Source organism: Lycorma delicatula, chromosome 5 (genome assembly GCF_047948215.1).
Source record: "Lycorma delicatula isolate Av1 chromosome 5, ASM4794821v1, whole genome shotgun sequence".
Classification (NCBI taxonomy): domain Eukaryota; kingdom Metazoa; phylum Arthropoda; class Insecta; order Hemiptera; family Fulgoridae; genus Lycorma; species Lycorma delicatula.
The window spans coordinates 33973359-33997222 of record NC_134459.1 but is presented as its reverse complement, the minus strand read 5'-3'; positions in this window follow the sequence as shown (position 1 = coordinate 33997222).

Here is a 23864-nt window from a genome sequence, read left to right as displayed (position 1 = left end):
AATTTCATTGGCTTTTGTTTTAATTTATATTTATATTACTATAAATTAATTTATATTATCAATTTTATTTTTTCCATGTTAGTGGATCTATACCCTAAGTATTTCCTACAGCTCATTTTTTAACTTCAGTTGTTAAATCAACATGATCAAGAAATTATTTATTTATTTGTTGTGGTGATGATATTAGGAAAAATTAAATTGTTTTTATTATCAAATAAAGATAAAAATATTGTAAAAAAATAAACGTAAAAATGTTTTATAAAATTTTGTCGAAGGGATGTACTTTATATTGATATAACTAAATCAACTGTAGTTTTATTATATTTTATATGCTGATTGAAAAGTATCAGTATTGAAGCGTAGCTTAAATTTCACCAGAGATATAAGATATAAGATTGCCATTGCACCTGCCAAAACAGCACCCCCAAGGGCACCCCGTTTTTTAGCAGGATGGTGACGATTAATCTCGCCTCGAGCGAGGTGCTCGAATCACCTCGCCGCTCTAGCCTCACACCCAGTACCCACGGGAAGCTCATTATTATTAAATATAATTTTTTTAAATTTATTTAATATTATTTTATTTTATTTAACGTAAATTTAATTATATTATTTTTGTAATGTTAATTCGATTGATTCGAATCATTCAGTTCAAACCCAGCTCACACGGTGATTTAGGCTCATAGTTCATTAAAGTTTGTGCTTCAACCGGCAAATCTCCACTGCTGCATATATATTTATAAGTATGTATTTATATATACATATTTATGTAGCCTATCACACTCCCAGTAATGTAACGATTACAACGCAGGGTCATACATGTAAATTGGTTCGGCTGTTGATCTGCTACGGTGGAGCAAACATATTCGTACATACAAACACCCTAAATACTTTACACTCCTTTTTGGGCAGTCGTATAAAAAGAATAATTCTAAAACAAGAATTCAGATAGAAATTAAATAATTATATCTAAATTTGAATAAAATTATAATTTAGGTAGCAATATTAAAAAGTATTTTTCTAAGATTACTACAAGAGACCGTAGAAATGTAATGCACACTGGAATGTAACAATAGAACAAAATACCTCACAAAGCGACGGGTGCTGCTATCTTGCAATTTCATTCCATATTACTGTATTAACATTCAAAACTTGTTGATCCACCTCCTCTCATTTGTTTTCATCACCGTCGTTATGAATTCGAAAACGCCTTCTATATCAATGCGTCTAAAACAACATGCAGTTACTGAATTTTTAACTGCACTTAAAGTAAGCGTTAGCGACATTCCTCATCGTTTATGGTGATGAAACTGTTGATCAAGTATGTTGTCAAACTGATGAGAAGCACTAAAAGAAGCTTAACCTTTCCAAAATAACCTTCACACAAAAATCTTCACGTAACAATGCGTCATCATCCAGATAGGCATATCGAAAGAATGAGTAGGACACACTATTTCATAACTGGGTTACCGTAAAAATTGATTCGCGATGAGTGCCACGAAAATTCAGAAAAATTACAAACACCAACGAGAGGAATGTTGAGAATAGCTTCTGTATCGTTACCGTGGCGCGAGAGATGATTTCCTTTTTTTTTAATGTTATGACGGGAGACGAAATTCAGATGCATAATTACGATTAAGAAGAGAAACGGCAAAGCATGAAACATTAGAATTGTGGTTTGACACAATAAAAACTATGCAAAACACAATCTTTTGCAAAAAAAATTCTTTTGTCAGTGTTTTGGGATTCCAACTGGAGTACCTGGGAGAAGGGTGAACTGTTAATTCTGTGAGATGATTAGAATTATTAAAACACCTTAGAAGACGTGTTCAACAATCAACGGAGCGGATAATTTTGCTACTTGATAATACTCGGCTACACATGTCGCGTTCAACAGTCGAGGCTCTATGAAATTGAAATTTTAATTTATTCTACACTCTTCATATTAAAAGATTTTGCGACCTGAGAATTTCATTTGTTTCCTTAATTAAAGAGGAATATTATTAAAGGTATTCATTTCACCACGTAATAAACTTGAAGAACGCAGTGAGGTCGAAGATCAAGGAAAGGCAACCAGCATTCTTTTTTAAAAGAATGAGAAAAGTAGTTCATCGTTGTGAGAACTGTAAATGGTAGTGACTTTATGGAAAAATAAATATAAATTTTTTTAGCAAATAAAATGTACTTTTATATCACATTTGTTTCATTTGATTATCTCCTTTTATCTGCGAGTTATAAGCGACTGTGCATTATATTTTACCTACCCCTTATACTAATTATAAATAAGAAAATTTCAAATTAATGGAACATTTTCATTCAAAAAAACCTTTCAGAATCAATTAGCAGCGCCATTTTACAGAAGAGTTACTGATACAGTTATTGTCATTGGCGTTCTTAAAAACGTTAGGAAACTCAAACATTAAATGAGTAATCGAATAATATTCTTTCGAATCGAATCGAATATTTGTTTTTTTGTGTTTATTCGTTTAATACATTTTTGTTAAATTTTGTTTGTCGTTTTTAAATTCCATTATAATAACAACGTGTATTGTGATCTTAGTTTTTATGATATTCCATGTAAATATTTCACCTATAATATTTATTCATTCAACCTGAAAAGTCGTATTTAGTGCTGTCAGTTCCATTTTAATCGTATTAAACTGTATCGCGTATTTCAGTGTTTGTTATTAAAGTATGCTATATTATGTTGAGTATTTATTTTTAAGAAGATACTATTATAACTGTTATCTCCTGAAGAAACTGTATGATGTTTTGTTATATCTTAATGCTTTATATATATTTGTATTCTACTGCAAGATAGATATAATTTTGATTTTGTTTTCAATTTTATTTAACATATATCTTTAAATATGTATTATTTTACATGAGTATACATTTTTTCCCATTTAAATACGTTTCACCTTTTTCTTCCTAATGCTTCTTGTTAGTGTGAATGTTATTTTTATTCTACGAATAAAATATTTGAAGTGAGTTGTCATAGTAGCTTAAATGAACCAAGAAATAGGTTTACTATTGATGAAGGAGATTAATTTTAAAAACATTTCTCGTAGAATGTAATGAAATATAGAGTTGCAGAATCAAAATAATATGAGAGATTTTTACACATTTTTCTTATTAATCAAAATACCAAATAATGGTGAGACTAAAATTGATACTGAAGGCATTCTTGATTATAATCAGAAAAAAATAGAGACGTTGTCATGCTATTTGGATTTTTGCCAACATAATAATGTTTTAATTACATCTTACTACTGTTAGAGTAATAAAATATTTTTTTTTAGTAAATTATGTGTAAATATTCTAAAGATAAAAATAATAAAGAAAGAAAAGTTAAAATCTGCTAAAAACTCATCTGTTAAAACTAAAACATTCATAGTTTTTACGGCTAAGTAGCGGAAAATTTTATCCATATTTGCGAGAGAATAACCTAGATTGCTGAAATATTTTTCGGTGTAAATGTTTGTTAGCGTGCAGCAGTATTTCTTTCCTTTTTTATGTAATCTATTGCATCTAATGTAGTAAATGGAAAGAAAGGATCGCGATAACGAAGTGTGTGAAAAGGAAGGCCAAATAGAAAAGTAGAAAAAAAGGAAGTAAAAGATAAAAGAAAAAGGAACTTTGGACAAGATAAGAATACAAGAGTAATAGAATGAACCAAAAATAAACAAGTCAGCTTCAATTTGGCAAGAAGAGCTGTGCTTAATTACAAAAGCGTCGTGCTTTGAGTGGGCAAACTTACCTTTACTTTACCTCGTACTTTACTCTGTTCAGGCCAATTAAACCTTTATTGCTATCCACTGTCCATTCTATTCTTTACAACATACAATATATGCTGTATAAAACATGTGTAACTTAGTTCAATTTTAATAGGGTAACCGCTCGCTCTTATCTTTAAACAATTCCCTGTTGCGACAACTTCATTTGACAGTTCTTAATTTTTATTGCTCCTTTAATTTTACATTGTTTTAATTTTCTATGCGAAATACAATATACATACTTTTATTTACATTTGTCATCTACTTACATTGCTTTTCATGAGCACTTATTTCATTACTTTTTTCTTCCTATCACGTCTTTAATTACACTTTCTTTCTTTCTTTCTCTGTGAGGATTTCTTACGGTAACATTGAGGATTTGTAACAGTGACCAAATTGTGGGACCTTTACTGTTTATGTGTGATTGTTGCAGATATTAGAATGTTCGTGAGCGGAAAAGTTACTTACAAGTTAAAAGTAAAATATGAATAAGTTATCTCAGTCTGATAAGATGAAATTAAAAAAATAAAAGCCATTGATTTAATGAGATAAACTTCTCGCTTAAAGCGTTAGGAGATCGTATTTAGGCAAATTAATAAATAAACTGTTGTATGTATGCGCCCTATATCATTAGACATTTACTTTCTCTATTTTACGTCTGTATGTCTTTGTAACCTACTACTTATGTAACTATATATTTTCTATAGTTTTAACTATATGTTTTCTGGTGCCACCATATTAACTCTTTTAAACACGGTATAAACAAGTGCAATTTTTTAACTAGTTATGTTCACCAATATTCGTGTAAATGTTTTATATATATGTATGTTAGGAACCTTAAATAAAATGGCTTCAGTTGACCTTAAAAATGGAATATCCATTTTACTCTGTACCTTTTCCTGACTCAATTACAGTAATTTTTTTATCAACCTCTAAATAAATTAATTTTTTTCTGTTATCAGTCATTTGACTGGTTTTATGATGTTTGTCCATCCCTTTCTGTTCAACACTAATCTTAACCCCAGTATATTTTCCAATATCCTACATTTTCAGCTATCTGTTTTATAAATTTTATTAATCAGCAATACATTTTATTTACTTATTTTTTTATCCTTTATCGACGACAAAAAGTAAAAATGGATGTCTTAATATATTACCCACCAACCTCTTCATTTTTTATAACATAAATTATATAGTTCAAAAATTCTGTCTAAACAGTATATTTAGAAAAATATAAATTCATGTATATATTTTTTTCGTATTTATAACTTTTTTTAAAAATTAGTCAAAATAATAATTTTTTTTTTAATTTTCCCAACGATTTTAAAGCTAAAAAATTAACCACTTCTTCCCAGACAAAATATGATTTTTAACATATTATAGAGAGTTTATCACGAAAAGTTCTCCCGAAACTTTTATAACCTAATCTGCTTGAAAAAGTAATGGAAAAACTTTATATAAACATATGTTCTAAAATGCTTCATTTGTAAACTGCTAGTGAAAGATTTCGTTAGGATTTCACCTAACCGGTGAAATCACCGATGAAATGACGTCGTATTAAAATTTTTAGGACGTTAACTAAGGGACAAAATTAGTAATTTTTTACGGTTTCTGATTTGAAAAATTGAATAAAATAGGTTCCAGAACCGTACCTGCAGTAGATTTTGGTAAATCTGGGGTGAAAATCAATAAATTGATGTAAAAAACTCTTTTTTTCATGTTTGGCGTAGAAATTTTTAAGTTTTCTTTCTTTATTCATCTTATCTAACACAATTTTGTTCAAAATTTAAATCTTCTACAAGTTTTATTTATTAAGATTATGTGTTCATTAACCATTTAACAACGTTATTGTACGTTAAATATAAAAAACAGAGTTTTACCCCAATTTATTGGTTTTACCCAAGATTTCTTAAAAACTACTGAATATTCGGCTCTCAGACTTATTTTATTCAACTTTTCATGTCATAGACCAAAAGAAATTACTAATTCTGTTCCTTAATAAGTTCTAAAAATTTTAGTACTAGCTCATTTCACCGGGGTAGCTGATATCCGAGCAAAATCTTAACGTAAAATCTTAATGTCAAATCTTGACGTAACTTGAAAATGACGCATTTTAGGACATTTGTTTATATGTATTTTATCCATTATTTTTACGAGAAAAATACGTTACAAAAGTCCTGGGAGAACGTGGTGACACACTCTGTATATACTTATTTTAAATAATATAAAAATTACTAAACTAGCTTGACAAGTACAGATTTATAAAGTTTCAACCCTTTAATAGAGTACTCCGTCCTAATTACAATAATATGTAATTAACATAGTTAACAATACCTCAGATAAAAATATTTTGAATAATTCAAGAAAAAATACTTTTTAAGAAAATTTGGAAATTTCTCTTTACTCATATGTTTAAAATTACTTTCATCAAGAAAAAACTTTATTAATGCAACATTTTTTTAAGAACTCCTTAATTTCCATAATTCAAAAATTATTTTAATAAATTATATGTAAAAAATTCTTTAATTAAATATTGAAACAGTAAAACATTTAAAAATGCTAATAGAACATTTTTAAATGTCTATTTAACATTTAAAAATGTTAAATTTTTGTTAAAAGTAGAACTTTAATTTTTAATTTTTTTTAACATTAGTACATCGCATAAGCACGAGCTTTGCGTGGGAATATAGAAATTTTGTAGCATTGAACAATACCATGTTTGACCGGAATTCGAATCCAAAATATTTTGTATGAAAGGCTGAGAAATTACTCCCTTGGAAATGGAGGTTTAAAAGTATGTTATCCCTTACCTATTTTATAAACTATGAAAATTGTTTCCATCGTCAATCAAACTCATTTAGAAAAAAACTTCGAAGTACTCAAGTTTATAATAAACTAAGCTTCAAAAAATATTCCAGCTTTTTGGGACGGGATGCGTTAACAAAATTTAATTTTCCAAAAATTTTCAATAGTATTAAATCTAGTAAACTTTCCATTGGCATCTCTTTTCCATCAAAAATCTGATGTGGACACCACATGACTGACTTCCTTCTACGCCTATTAAATTACATTCACACATTTTTTAAAATGAAAAGTACATAATATTATATATCACTAATAAATTCTGATATTTTTTCATTTACTTTTTTTTATTCTTATTATTGAATATTATTTATCGTAAAACGTTTTTTTTACAATCAGAAGTTAATAATTACTAATAAATCAATATAGTTAAATTAAAAATAAAGCTAAAAAAAAAAAGGAGATGAAGTCTGATTCGAATTGATGTGCCATCCCATTGTAAGATCCAAATATTTCATTAATTAAAATTTTATTTGGCTATAACTCTGGAATCAATGAAAATAAGAACCATATGACATATCGATGAAAAGCTATCAGCGAAGGCTCATTACTACAGTTAAAAATAAGTCCGAAATCCAATTTTTTTTTTTTGGATTTTGGCTTTTTTGGACACTTTTACGTCAGTCATTTAGTGATTTGATTCAGATTGCAATCAAAAGGGGAGGTGCACAACTATGTGGTTATAACAGTCCTAAATCCAAATTTTCAACATCTTACGGCTAATCGTTTTTGAGTTATGTGAGATACATACGTACGTACAGACGTCAAGCCGAAACTAGTCAAATTGGTTTCAGAGATAGTCAAAATGGATATTTCCACTGTAATCTAGAAACCGAAATTTTTCTCGATCACAATACTTCCTTTACTTCGTACAAGCAAAAAGGACGGTACGTGGGTTTGTTTGTCGTATGTGTTCATATTTGTATTAATAATTATTTATCACTAATTATTATTTTTATTAATGGGTGATTTATTTATAATTATTAACCCCTGATTGTAAAAAAATGTTTTACAGTAAATAATAATTCAATAATAACATTTTTTTTAAATTGTGAAAAATATAAGTTATTAATGAAATAAAATTTTATGCACTTTTAATTTTTTTTAAAATGTGTATGTGTAATTTAGTAGGCGTACAAATAAGTCATGTGGAGTCCACCCCATAAGATTTGGTGAAACATCTAATTATTCGTTTTTGTTTTCATTTTGTTGATGGTTAATCAGATAATTTTAAAAAAGTATTAGACAGATGTGAGATTTACATTTACCTAATGAATGATAAAGAGACTTTTACTCTATCCTAATATTTCATGTAAGATTGCTAAATTGTATAAATATTTGATGTTAATAAAAACTAATATTTTAGTAACTGCGTAACTCCACTTTATTAAAGAACTGGAGGATCGTATCTCACTTTCAAATGAAATAAGTTTTAATGAAATGCAGAAAAAAATGTGAATATGTAATTTTATAGGCGTACAAGGAAGTCTTGTGGTGTCCACACATTAGATTTTTATATTAGCTGATATTGGCGCAGAGCGGACCAATGGTGGTACCCCGAGCAGCTGCGTGCAACGCACAAACGATTCATTCGTTCGAATGATTTATACTTTTCGAACGATTCATTCATTCGTACCTCTTGATACGAACGATTTATATAAATTATATTTATGTTTTAGGGGAAAAAAGGAAGACACTGGCGATAGACCAGTGTTAAAAAATCACAACTCAAGAAACAGCTAAAAATGTACAGGATTTTAAAGTTTTCATTGTACACTAAATTCATGATCGTTATATAGTTATAATTGCTAAAAACGTTTAAAATCATTTGTAATTAAACATAAACCATGTAACATTTTCGCGGCGGGCCTTGACTTGCCTTTTTTCTAGTTTTATTTTAATAAACGATAATAAACTCACCGGGTTAGTCTGGTAGTTTAATTCATCATCGTAAAATCACCTGATTTTCGAAGTCAGAAGTTCTAAGATTTCAGCCCATGTAAAGGCAGTTGCTTTTATACAGATTTGAATGCTAGACTGTGGCTACCAGAGTGTTCTTTGGAGGTTAGGTTTCAATAAACCACACACGCAGAAGTGATCGACCTAAGTCTGTTCCAGACTACATGTTTACCGGTGCATTTACACATGCATTGCAGCTACGTAAGGGCTGGCAAACTGGTCGCAGTAATTACATTTGTCTATACACACATCCAAACCCGGAAAATAATAAGACGCACGAATAACGTACAACGTCTTTCAAAATAGATACATCTCCTGTTCAATTATCTACCTTCTCATTTGATTTTTTAAAAATTTTAATAGTAGAATTCCTTCAAAAACCTTAATTAGTACAGAAAATACATCTACAATATCACTAACAAAGAGACTGGATTGTAATTTTTTTAAATGATCTGGAAGAGATATCTTTGGATATTTTGAAAATTGTAATTAATTTCATAAATTATTAAATTAACTAATAAGTGTCATCTCTTAATGCTCACCTACGAATAAAAATACTTAATTTCATGTTTTATTTTATATTATTATTATTTTTTTTTTTTTTAAAGAAGTTTTAGAAAAAAATATTTGTATCCGTAAAAGTATAAGTACATATATCGTAAGATATATTGCTACTTTAAATTAACAACTTTTAATTATAATTTAAATTGTATTTAATATTTATTTAAACAGGCCTAAACGAATATAAGTGAAGTAAACGACTGTTGTTAATCTAATTGTCATAAATATATTTAATGGAATAGGTTGTATTGTTTCATGTTAGTTATATACAACATAAAATATTATATTTTATGTTGTTAGACTTAAACTCAACAATAAAACCGCTATAATCGTATTTGCTGAGCCACATTATTATAACAATTTTGCATTGCGGAACGTTTTGTTTGCTTCTTAAGATAGTACAGTATAGTGAATTGAATATATCAATTTATTACTCAAGCTATACTGTGTACAGTACCCTCTCCATATACATATACACTTCGCAGTACATTCAAATCTATATACGAGCGAGTGCGTTCATGTTTGTGGATTGTGTGAGCTGTTCTAGGCTAACATATATATATATATATGTGTGTGTGTGTGTGTGTGTGTGTGTGTGTGTGTGTGTGTTATGTACACTGCCGTGTATATTACACCCGTATGTAATCATTGTTGCATTCAGCGCCGTACGATCAGCATGTAGAATCTCTTTTTGCAGCCAATTTAATTTCCCACTTTTATTGCTGTACGCATTGTAAATTATTAATACATCATTAAACGCTTCTCTACCATATATATCGCTCTAGTAAAGCTCACATATAATTTACAATTCATGATAAATATATACATGTACATACGTATATTGTATATTTAACACATATACTACATACGGATTCATGTCGTTTCTGTATTGTGTAAATTAAATTAAATTTTGAATCCTCTATATTAAAAAAATTAATTACATCTTTGACGTTAAAATATTGTTAAAAAGATAAATTGAATTTTAAATTTGAATATATATATATATATTTTTTTTTTTAATGTTGCTTACTGCTATGTAAAAAATAAATCTGGCAACGATGTTGCTGAACTTTTTTGCACTTACGTAGAGCTTAAAATGTTATATTTCTGGTGATTTAATTTTTAAATTATTATTAAAATTATAAACCTTATTTATGGATTTCCTAAACAAATTAAATATAGATTTTTTTTTTTTTTAAATATGTTAACTTATTTTTAAATACAACATTCCTTTCGTGACCAGTGAGATAGTACATTTTTTTATACCTACTAGAAGAAAGGCGGGCCTACGACCTGCCGCGAAAATCTTATATGGTTTATGTGTCATTACGCATAATTTTGTAAAATGTTTTTTCCAGTTGTAACTAAAAAACAAACAACAAAAACTTTTACAACGAAAAGATTTAAAGTCCTGTACATCTTTAGCTGTTTCTTGAATTATAATTTTTTAACACACCTCTAACCGTAATAGTTTCCTTTTTTATCCCCAAAATACAAAAATAATTTTAGAAAAATATTCGTATAATATAAATCGTTAGAACGAATGAATCGTTCGTGCGCTGCGCGTAGCTGCTTGGCGCATCACGTGGTCCGCTCTGCGCCAATAGCAGCTGAAATAAAAATATGAGCACATACATCAAACAAAATAATCCACGCATCATTCTTTTTTATGAGAAAGATTATGGTACCTATATATTGCAATTCACAGTATATATAATTGGAACACTGAATATTTGTTTTTTTTTTGTTTTTTTTTTTTTTTTTTGAGAGGTGCAGAAGGATATTTTTGATTTTGAGTTCGGGAGGCAGCTAAAGTAATATTTATTTTATTTTGCTATTTATAGTCTAAAAATGTCGTAGTTATGTCACAAAGGAACACATATATCCCAATTTTCCTTCTTTTCAACATTTTTTTGTTATTAAAGAGCAAACGAGGAAGACTGAGATTTTATGTAGTATCTTCCATAGTACCAATAATCCTGAAATATTCCTCAGTGAAGTTTTACCAAACTGCATATATTTCAAGAAATAATGTTGGGGGGCGCAAATCGAAACTACTGTATTTCCTTGCACAGATTTATGTTAGCTTCGAAGGAAAGAAAAGTCGCTGGAGAAACCAGAGGAATGGACTTCCCCAGGGCGGTGTGCTATCACCCTTACTTTTCAACCTGTATACCAACGATCAACCTATCTTCTCAGAGGCTGAGCATTTCCTGTATGCGGACGACCTTGCCTTTGCTGTTCAAGACCGAACTTTTCCAGAAGTTGAGAAGAGACTTACCGCAGCCCTAAATGGTTTAACTGAGTATTATAAAAAAACTCCTTAAAACCAAATCCAGCCAAAACAATTGTATGCGCCTACCATCTGAAAACCAGGGAAGCAAAAAGACGATTGAATGTTACGTGGAACGATGGCAGCTGGAACACTCAGAAGCGCCAAAGTACCTTGGAGTTATATTAGACAGATCACATACGTATAGGGCTCACTGTCAAGGCACAATGTTGAAAGTAAATACGAAGAACAATCTCCTGAGGAAACTCCGAAGCAGTAAATGGAGTGCTAATCCAACCATCCTGTCGACGACAGCTAGAGCTTTGTGCTATTCAACAGGCCAATATGCATGTCCTGTGTGGAACAGATCAACACACACCAAAAAGGTTGATATAGCGCTGAACGAGACCTGAATAACGGGATATATGAAACCCACTCCTATTGAAAATTTGCACCGAGCGGCGGGCATGGAGGAACCTGGAACACGTTGAACTGAAGCCGAGTACATTGAACGGTTCAGACAATCTTTCGATACACGACATACAATGTATCAGATGGAGCAACCACCCCCTCTGAGACTGAAACCGAGAAAGAGATATTTGAACTCTACATCTATCGAGCCCCATCCATGGTTCCCAAAAAGTGCCTCAACACCACCAGAACATGACCTGGACTGGCAAACGTGGGTGACTTTAAACCGGCTTCGAACTGGGGTGGCACCAACCAGAGTTAACCGCGCTAGATGGCGTCAAATAGAGCCTAACGACCTGAACATCTCCTAAAGTGCACCCTCTGCCCAACCAAATGCACACTGGAAGATCCGTGGCAAGAAAATGCTTCTGGTGTTTCGGTGGCACAATACTGGTCGCAAAGGTTTTAATGTCTCATCACTCGGACACGAAAAAGTAAAAAAAGTAAGTCCTTGCACAGATTTAAATCTATAAAAATTTAATAACTCCAATCCCTCTTTTATAACAATCAGTTTTATGTGTTATCCTTTACAATGATACATATTAAGCAAAACAGATGCCATATCACACAAACACACACAAAAATATATTTACGCCCTAGTTTTTTGTCATTTTTGGAATTTTCTTTAAATGCAAAACCATTAATGAATGTTCGCGATTAAATACTTCATTTCCAGCCGATCTCTTTTATGTATGTATCAGTACGATCATAAAGTGATTCTCTTGGGAAATAATGTAGTTGGTTTCCCACCCTCTAAACCAACCTCCATTTAAACTCCTACGCACTGCCGTCACTTATGATTAGTCCTCCACCCCTGAGCGTGATATATCATAGTGTTCTTTTCAATTTATAGTATTTTATGGGTGTACCCGCTTGACTAATAGAAAGCCTCACACCTCAGAAAATGCGGCTGTCTGTCCGCAACTGCTTATTCAGAATACCTAATCTCAGCAAATCACATATCTGGCGGTCGTTCTTTTATTAGCAGCACGAGTATGCACCCTGATATCCGCAGTTAGGCTCCCAATTCTTAGGTAGGAGCATTTTTCTACTCAGGGGATATCAAAACGTTAAGAAATACAAAAAGAAAAAATAATTACCAAAAATGTTGACCCATTTTAAAACTTTATTTTGTAACAACAATCCCCCGATTTATCGAAGTAAAAAATAATTATTAAATTATGTAAAAGAAGTTGATTTTAAAGATGACTAGACCTAACTTTTTTCTATGCTGTTTGTCCGCTTAATTTGTCTTTGTAGTTTAGCGTAATTAGGTTTAATTGCTTAATACATGAACTGATTTCATTCGAATTTTATACGGGTAAGTATCTTTCCTATATTTAATATTTTTTACTGTTAACTTAATTTTTTCTTACCTTGATTTTTCTCTTTTAATCACAAAACAATTTTGCCGAAAATTACTTAATGAATTTATTTATCATAAACCTAATAAAAATGTATATTTATATTTTTGTAAATATTTAAACAGTTTCCAATAATAAATGTCTTTTTTACAAACAAAAATAAATCGTAAAATTTTACTACTTTTTTACTGCCTTGTACGAAGAAAAGGAAGAAAAATTTCGGTTTTCAGATTTAAACGGAAATATCCATTTTGATCATCCCTGAACCCATTTTGACTAGATTCGGTGTGACGTCTGTGTTTACGCTGTTGGCGTAAAGTCGTTTTATTCCAATGAATTCAAGGTTATGGTCGAGTCTTGTAGTTTACAGGCTTGGTAATTTATTTTGCTTTTTTGTAAGGCTTATCTATGTGTATTTTTAAATAGGTTATTTGGATTTATTTTCGATATCAATTTCTCTCAGGCTCCAGCTTGTCTGACTATTGCATCATCAGCTTATTTATATCACGCATTATTTCACTGCTGTTTAGTCTTAATGTATATATTAGGCTTAGTGTTTTTTTATTCTCAACCAATTTCAATATTGTCATAGTTCCTAGAAGTCTATTTCTCTTTGTCTGCCCTGATGTCATTTCTTCAACTTGCGTATTCAGAAATTATTTTTATCAGTCTTACGTAATTCTTTACTGGACTGCTCGTTTAAATTATTTTTGTTATGTCTTCGTTCCCGAATTCCACGCCATTTCTCTAACTAACACTAAGACACTACTCTTGTTGTCAACACACACACACTCTTCTGTTCATTGCTTTGTTCGCTTCCCTACTTCTCACCACGCCAGCTTTTATTTTTTCTAGTTCGAACTTTCACGTTCTGCGGATCCTGGTCCTGTTGGAGAGCCAGGCTTCGATGTTTTCTTTCTTTTGCTTAATGTTAATACTTTTGTCGTCTTCGCACTTAAAAAACGTTGCGGTATTTCTCTGTTAAAATATTTTCTAATTCTACTCGTCAGTTTTTCGTGATTTCACAGTTTTCTATGTTCTTCCAGCCTCGTTTCTTCGTTAAGTTATTCTTCAAATTCTACATTACTTCTCTGTGGAAAGTGCTTCAATCATTACAAGCTGTCAATTCTGTCGACGCCGAATTTTCTCCAGCTTCTTATTACAATTTCAGCGAAGCAGAATTTCTTCAAACTCGTTGCTACACATTTCAGACGCCCAGACTTGCTCAACCTCGAAGCCACATTCTCACCACTGTATTCCTGATACACCACGGCGGACTACGCCCAGGAATTTACTGTATGTATTCGTTTTACCTTCATTCACGAGTTCCTCTCTTACAAATATTTGTGTGCTACAGGCAAGTTCAGTTTTTCATTACTTATTACGTTAAACCGTTATGTTATCATTAAAATTTGTGGAACATTCAGTTCATCATACCTATGCCTTTCAAGTTTCAATTTCACTTAAGTACAGTCACGACAGGTTACTTACATAAGGTTGTCATTGTTCAGCTGCAACCTATTTTACGAGCTCAATTAATTTCAGTGCGATTATATTGTAATTAACTCTTTATTTTTATGTTTACTTATCACAATTTGATTATTGTTATTAACTCTTTTTGTACTAGAATATCATTGTGGCCTTTTTTCTACACTAAACTAGAATTACATGTATTAATTATTTAACGTTAAGTTTGTTGATGTTCTTAATTCAGAAAAGGCCAGTACTAATTAAGATTTATTGTAATTCGTTTATCTAAGTTAATGACATCCGTTCATTGCTATTTGTCACATTATAGTATATGTCAGTAGTACAACTGTTTGCCAGTTACATTTTTCTATTGATATTATGTTTTTTAAATTTACAATTAAAATTAAGGTGTTTCATGTTCTCATGTTTTTCAGGCTTTGTCAAAAATATATATTGTCAAAATCTGTATTTAAAAGTGTATATTCATGTTTTTTTTTTTTTTTTTTCATTTAACATCATTGTTCATATGCTGATTTCAGTTGATATTCTTATGTATCATTAATTTATGTTATTTTCATAATTTCTTTTTAGTTTTTAAGGTTTTAATTTAACTTAAGTTCATTTGTTCTCTTTCTAATTAAAGTCCAATTTCTTTTGGCAAATACGAGCTGTGTTTTTTTGTTAACTTTACCCAACAGTCTGTATGTACGTATCTGTGTATTATGTCTGTACGTACTTATTTCGCATAACTCAAAAACGATTAGCCGTAGGATGTTGAAATTTTGGATTTAGGACTGTTGTAACATCTAGTTGTGCACCTCCCCTTTTGATTGCAATCGACTAAACCAAAAGTATCCAAAAAAGCTCGAAATCCAAAAAAAATAGATTTTGGAGTTTTTATTAACTGCTGTTACTAGACCTCATTGAGAGCTTTTCAACGATATAAGTGGTACTTATTTTCGTTGGTTCCAGAGTTATAGCCAAATAAAGTTTTAATTAGTGAAATATTTGGATCTTACAAGAAGGCACATCGGTTCGAATTAGACTTCATCTCTTAACAATAAAAAAATATGAAAAAATTATCAGAAGTTATTAATGAAATAAAAGTTTATGTACATTTCATTAAAAAAAAAAAAAAAAATGTATGTAATTTAATAGGCACGTACAAGGAAGTCATGTGTTATCCACATCAGATGTTTTTCATTGGAGCTTAGAACTGTTTTAGGAAAAACATTCATAATCAGTAAAAACCTTCTTTAAATAAAATAATTTTAAATATTTCCACATCAACGATTTAATACGAGTATAATCCTAAGTTAAAAAGTCTTGTAAAATAGTCTTCTTTTACAGAATTGTTTTTTTGCAAAAACTTTTCAAAGGTATTATTTCTGGTGACATTTTTTGCAAGCTTATATCTAAGTACATCGAACACTTTGTGATATATTAGTCTCAGTATGTCTCTAACTCCATATCTATTTTTTCTTTTTATTTAAATAAAAATAGATTAATTCTGCGTAGTTCAAGGTAAATTATGTTTTTTAAATTAAATTAATTCTGATACCAAATTTCATTTTTAAACCTGCACTATTTAGAAAATAATCGCCGTAACACCTCACACATACATACATGAAAATTTTTGCAACCAATATTTTATTATTTTTTAAGTTTGAGACATAAAAATTTATTCTATTTTTCTCAACAATAAAAAACGGGTTTAATTTCATAATTGCATCAATAACACTTCCTGTAGTTTATTTTGTAAGAACCGGGAAAACAGTAACTAACAACCAGTCATTATTACGGAGGATGACTTTTTAAGAGAGTATCAACAGCTATTGTTGGTAATGTATGAAAAGGTACCATGCCTGATCAGGATTTGAATCCAGGACCTCCTCACGAAATTCCGAGACTCTACCTACTCAGCCGTGTAGGTCGGCAATAAAAAAAATATTTTTTTTTGTTTCAATGAAAAACTTTTTTTTCAGTGAAAAATATAAGTTAATTTGATGAACGATGAAATTATATCTTTATTAATTGTTTCAATATTTCTGATTAACTTTTTTTCACATTATTTTATAAAGTGACTTTTTTATTTTACAACGTTTATTGAGCGTTAAATTTAAAAGGGTGATTAAATGGATTATAATAATTCATAATGCCTTCTTTTAAATTAGATTATTTAATTGTTCATCAACTAATTTAAACAAATATAATTTTTTTTTTTTTTAATTGTTGAAATATAAAATTTATTTCGTTATGCATAAATTTCTGAATTTTCTAATCACTAATTAATAAATTAAAGAAATTTATATTTTGATTAACATATATAACTTTTATTTTATTTATAAATTTTAATTATTAATAAATTATATATTCTGTAAATTTTTTTTTTTTATTTTTTTATTTATTTTTTCTCTTCCCCTGAATCGGATTCCACAGTGAAGCATAACATAATCCGGGGGAGTGTCCTTTTATAAGCCGGCTCGATCTTATCTACTAATGCCTACCTACCTCTTAACTCCCAGAGTAGGGTTACCAGGCTCGACTGTGTCGTTCCTGTTCTCCCACCCTAGGAGCCGGGACTTGGTCTTTATGCCTTTTTGCTTCAAACGAGAACACCCAAAGGAGCATTCTCGCCGGGACTACAGTCTTTTCTACAAGAAGTCGAGAGAGTCCCCGTGCTTCATCACTGCTACTCATCTGTGCATGCACAAACGAAGCAGCTCAGCAGGGAGTGGTAGTAAGCTGAAGGAGGTACATTTATCGGTCCGAAAATCAAGAAACTTGTTAAAGACTCAACTTTTGATGATAGACGTATTGAATGTGAACTAGCTGCATGGAATTCCTTCAAAGACGTTGTCATTGGTTTTTTAGGTAACATAAAATATGAAAAACTATGTTGTTTTTTTTTTTTTTGTTAAGAATCTGTTCGTAAACTACATATGTTTAGGACGTAGGATGTCATTTAAATTTCGTTTCCTACACTCCCACCTAGACTTATTTCACGAAAATTTTAGCTCTGTCAACGATGAGCAATGAGCGCGTTTCCATCAGGATATTCTGATCATGGAGCATCGGTACCCAGGAAAATGAGATCCTGGAATGATGGGTGACTATTGTTGGTGTTTGTTTAGAGAAACTGATCAAACATCGTACAAGCGAAAAAGTTTGTCAACATATTTTAAAAATTAAAGATTCGACAAATTCCAATGATTTAAACGTTTAGAAACTGTTTTTTTAAATTATTTAAGTATTTCAATTTATCTGTTTGAATAAAAATAAAAATTTGGTTGATTTAAACAAATTTTAAATGAATACATAAATAATAATTTTTGTTAGATATATAGGTTAGAGTTATTATGCATTTATTGGTAAATAAATCGTGTTTATCTAAAAAAATACGTGACGTATTACACAAATTCTGATAACAGTTTTGAACTCAGCACCAAAATGAGTTAATATCACAATGTACGATTCCAGACAACACGAAAAACTGTTTTTTTTTTTTTTGTTGACTAGTCTAAAGAAAAGTAGCATATTTCATTCCCTTTTTAATTTCGATTTTTTGAAATCAGTTCCATATTAAGGTTTTTGACATTGTTTTTGATTTGGCGTCGACTTCGAAAAGTTGAAATTTAAATTAAAAATGTAATAGTTAATCCTTTTTAATGTTATTTTTTTTTACTTCCCTGTACGTACAAGGAAGTATTGTGATCGCAAAAAATTTCAGTTTTCAGATTTCAACGGAAATATCCATTTTGACCATCCCTGAATCCATTTTGACTAGTTTCGCGTAATTTCTGTACGTACGTACTTGTGTGTGTATGTATATCGCATAACTCAAAAACAATTAGCCGTAGGATGTTGAAATTTTGGATTTAGGACTGTTATAACATCTAGTTGTGCACCACCTTCCCTTTTGATTGCAGTCGACAACCAAAAGTGTCCAAAAACATTTCTTAACTGCAGTAATAAGCTTTCACTGAGAGCTTTTCAACGATATATCATAAGTGGACTTATATTCATTGGGTCTAGAATTATAGCCAAATCAAATTTTAATCAATAAAATATTTGAATCTTACATGGGGAAGGCTTTTAATTTAAATATATTGATTAATTAATAATCATTAACCTCTGATTGTAAAAAAAAATTCGTAGAATAAATAATAATTCAGTAATAACAATTAATATATATATATATATATATATATATATATATATATATATATATATATATATATATATATTAAAAGTTATTAAAATAAAATTTGATGTACTTTTCATTTTAAAAAAATGTTTATATGTAATTAAATAGGCGTACAAGTCATGTGGTGTCACATCGGTTTTCTTTAATACTTATTCTAATAAAATTTATATGCTACCACCTATGAAAAAATCTTATTAAAACAGAATTTTTAAAAACTTTTACAATATTTAGAGTGATTCAAACTATTGAATTGATATATTTTATTAATATTTTTTCTTTTTATTTTATATATTATCCGGTTGTTAACAGTTTTGAAAGCTTATTAAAAGAGTAGGATTTTTTTTTTACCATAAAGTGAAGTCCTAAAATTTTTTCGTTTTGAGATGTTATAAAATTATACTTTTTACTTATGCAAAACAGAGTAAATAACTAAATAAAAAGTTAAATTTACGCTATTTTTTCTTTTTTTTATAAATTTTACTAATTTAAAAAATATTATTTTAACCATTTATTATTGTTTTTTTTTTTGTTTTTTTAACTTTATAAAATAAATAAATTATACTACAGAATAATAAAAATGGTTTTGAATTTTATTAAAAAGGAAGTATAAATCGTCTATTCTATAGAAATAAAGTATTCTTTAACATCGTTGTTTGCTTATTAATATAGTTATCTTTTTTAATATATCTATAATTTATGATAATTTTAATTTATATGAAATATTCATTTAGTTTACTATTTATTATTCATTTCAATTCTACATAAAAAGTTTTCAATATGCTATACACAGTGTCCCTTTGTAAACAATTTTTATTTAATTAACTCATAATTAATTATTCATAATTAATTAAGATATTTTATTCTAGTACATAAATGTATTATGTTGAAAAAAAAGTACGAATTGTAGTATAAAGTAGTAAATAAACACGTAAATCTTTCTCTATACTTACTCCTACTCTATTTCAGTCATTCGAATTTACATTTGTTTCCGAACGGATGTTATCATTTCATACATACATTATGTGAGAATACAAGGACAATTTTGAATAACTCGACGTGTATTTAGCTTTTAATTTTACCCAAAGGCTTGTTTTAATTTCAATATCGCTTATTATTTTACGTTTAAATAAATAGGGTTTGTTCCGAAATAACATCTTGATTATTATTTTAATATGATTGTTTATATAAATTAATATATATCTATTTATACTGTAAATTAAGTATTTTTCTGTTAACAAAATTTAATTATTTTTATTTACCCTGCCTTTGTTATTATAATATAACTGAGTAAAACGCATCACTAACGGTTAAATATCTTTCAAATGTTTTGTTTTTATTCCATGTTTTGTCCTAAAATATGGAAATCCCGTAAATATTTCTGTATGTATGTGTTTATGTGTCGGAATCTATTAAGTTTTATATTTCAGAAATGTTTTTACGTATAATTGTTATTTTATACGGCAGATTATGAGTAAGGGAATTTTTTTTTTTTTATTTGGACCATCCATGAATCGCATTTAAAAAAACTTTGCATTTTGCTTCCTTCTCTACAATTATTCTATCATTCTTCGACTAACTACGTCGCTCTGTGTTTTTGGAAAAATTTTCTTCTCTTCCGATAAATTTTTCTGAATATCCCGAATTTTTCGGGAAATTGGACAGAAAATACTTTTCTGTCCAAAATAGCTTCTACTTTAATATTTAATTACTTTATATTTTTTCAACTTCTTGAAACCAATACTCTTAGTTTTTAATTCAGAAAGATAAGTAAAGATTCTTTTTGTTAATCTGTTGTTCTCCATTCTTTTTATGTATCCGTTAAACAATAATCTTTTTCCTATAGAGCACATTGTTTTTTAAATTTGTGTTAAATTTATTCGTTTCACCTTAATTTATTTTAAACGAAGTAAAGAAAATATTGTGATCACGAAAAATTTCGTCAGATTTCAACGGAAATATCCATTATGACATCCCTGAATCCATTTTGACTAGTTTCGGCATGATGTCTGTACGTATTGCGTATGTATCTCGCATAACTCAAAAACGATTAGCCGTAGGATGTTGAAATTTTGAATTTAGAGCTGTTGTAACACCTAGTTGTGCATTTCCCTTTTTGATTGCAATCGACTGAATCAAAAGTGTCCAAAAAGCCCAAAATAAAAAAAAAACTTGGATTTTGGACTTTTTTTTATCTGCAGTAATAAGCCCTCATTGAGAGCTTTTCAACGATGTATTTTACAAGTGATATATATTATTTTCATTGTTACAGAGTTATAGCCAAATGAAATCTTAATTAATGAAATATTTCGATCTTAGAAGGGGAAGGCACATCGGTTCGAATCAGACTTCATTTCCTTTTTTTTAATTTAAATATATTGATTTATTAATAAATTATTAATAAATATTGTAAAAAAAAAGTTTTACAATAAATAATAATTTAATAATAATAATAAAAAAATATGAAAAAATATCAGATGTTTTTAATGAAATAAAACTTTATGTACTTTTCATTTAAAAAAATGTGTATGTAATTTAAGAGACTTACTAGGAAGTCATATAGTGCCCACATCAGATTTTTTTTTATATTTAGATACTAAAATTTTTCTTAAAGTTTTCCTTTCTTTTAAATTTTTTTTTCCAGTTTCGATTCTTCGACTTGCGTCATTGTTTCTGTAGTTATAAGCATTGTGGTTTAATGGTTGTGTTACAGCGCCTAAATAAAAAAGAATTTTTTTATAATTTTAATAGAAAAATTTTTTATTTTTTTATTATTTTTTTTAATCCGATTAGGATTAGAGAGATAATGTATCTCGAAAGAGTCGAAATTAATTAAAATTTTACTTGAGCTGTGTATTTATAATTTAATTTTTTTTTATATAAAAGAATAATATCATTTAAGTGATGTCATTGGAAAGTATTTAGAAAGAAAACTATGAAAGCATTTGTTTCAGTTACAAATTTTTATTTTAAACTTTCTCAACCTTGTGATATAAATCTTTTTTATTTTACTTTAATAGTTGCATAATTTGGACTGAAAAAATTTTTAAATATCACAGGTGTTAAAAGGCAATTTTTACCCTTACTTCCAAAAAAATATAGTAAATTTTTGCTAGTCTTCTTCAACCTACGGACGAGAATTTTTTTATATTTAAAAAAATATCAGAATAATTTGAGGTACTATAAAAGCTTCAACCTTTATCATTTTTCTCTTCCTATTTCTAAGGTATATTTTTATATATATATATATATATATATATATAATTTTTTTTTATTTTTTTATTTCAAGTAACTCAGGTATTTTCATTTGATATGTTTCAAATATAAAAACTGCATATTATTTTTACTTTCCCGCCTAGTGATACAGCTCTAGAAGAGAAAAAAGTATGGTAATCGTTCCAATTTGTGGATCTACGGTTTTCACCTTTACGTTTTGACACCTAAGGAACCCAAAAAACCCAAAAACCGGATAGAATTTTTGACAAAACAAAGAAACACAGTTTCTTTGTTTTCAGCTCATCTTTGGTGGAAATTTAATATGTGATTTTAATTGTTAAAATTCAAACATGTTTTATTTGTAAAAATAAATGAATTGTCATAAAAAATAATCGGTCTGGAAAGCTATTTTATTTTTTATCCTTTTTTTTAATAATTTTAGATTTTTCTAGTTTTTTGATTCGTGAAAAATAATTATTCAGTAAAATATAATTTAATACCTTTTTTAAATTGCCATTAATTAATATTTAAATATATTTTCCTGCTCCGTAAAATCAATTCATCGGTGATTTCCAGTTCACAAGTGCATTTTAATCATTTTTATTTTATTTTTAAACAGGCTGTCGTATAGAAAACGCTTATTTGCCATAAATTGACATCTATCGTCCTGTATTTGTGTAATAAGCTCGTTAGTTCCCACAAAAATTTAATATATATAATCTTGGTATTTATTCTGAAGGTTTTTGTTGTTTTTGCTTTTGTTGATTCCTTAGGGATGTGAGAAAATCCTTTTTATATTTTGACATAGAACGATAATAAATACTTTACTTGACGTATCATTGCCAATCAAACTCCTTTTAAAGCAGAGAAACAAGTAAGCGTTAAATTTCAATCTTTATGATCAATTGATAGAAATATGACAAATGTATTATAATATTATAAATTTAAAATACAGTGACTGTCAGTTCGTGAAAAAAGAACGGCCCGTACACTCTTTCACGAGATACAACACAAAACACGTTCACTTTAGGGAAATCGTGTATATGTTGTAAACTTTCTCTTGGGTTTTCTGTATTACCTATTCTTATATTATGTCTATTAACTTTTTCACTAATGTGAAACGTACATTCATCACCGAAAATTAGATGATGAAATAAGCCATCGTCATTTTCAACAGGTTTCTGTAACTCCACATAAAAATGTATAAGTAAGACTTTATTGTCGACATTTATACTTTATACTATCTGTAATTTATAAGGCGTCATTTTCAAACATTTCCGTCGAAGTTTCCACACATTTAGTTGAGGAATTTGCAATTCTAAACTTGCTGATCTAGTCGATTTGCCTGGGCTACGTTGATGCACATCACGAATACGATCAATTTGTTCTTCTGAAATAGGAAGTCTTCCAGAACTTTTCTTTTTACGTGGACACCCTGTGTTTTGAAATTGTTTATTCCAGTCGTGTATTGATTTTCTTTTAGGTGGTGATTTATCATATTTTGTTCTGAAATGTCGCTGCACGACAGTAACCAAGTTTGTTTTGGCTAATTCGAGAAAAAAAAGCTTTCTCTACTGCAGTAGCGGCCATCTTTCCAGACTGGTAACATGACACATCAATCGTTGACATTAGCAGCAGAGCAAATCACGAAGATAAACTTTAAAAAATTCCCCGTAAAACCATATCATTTTTCATATTCACGTGCACCATTT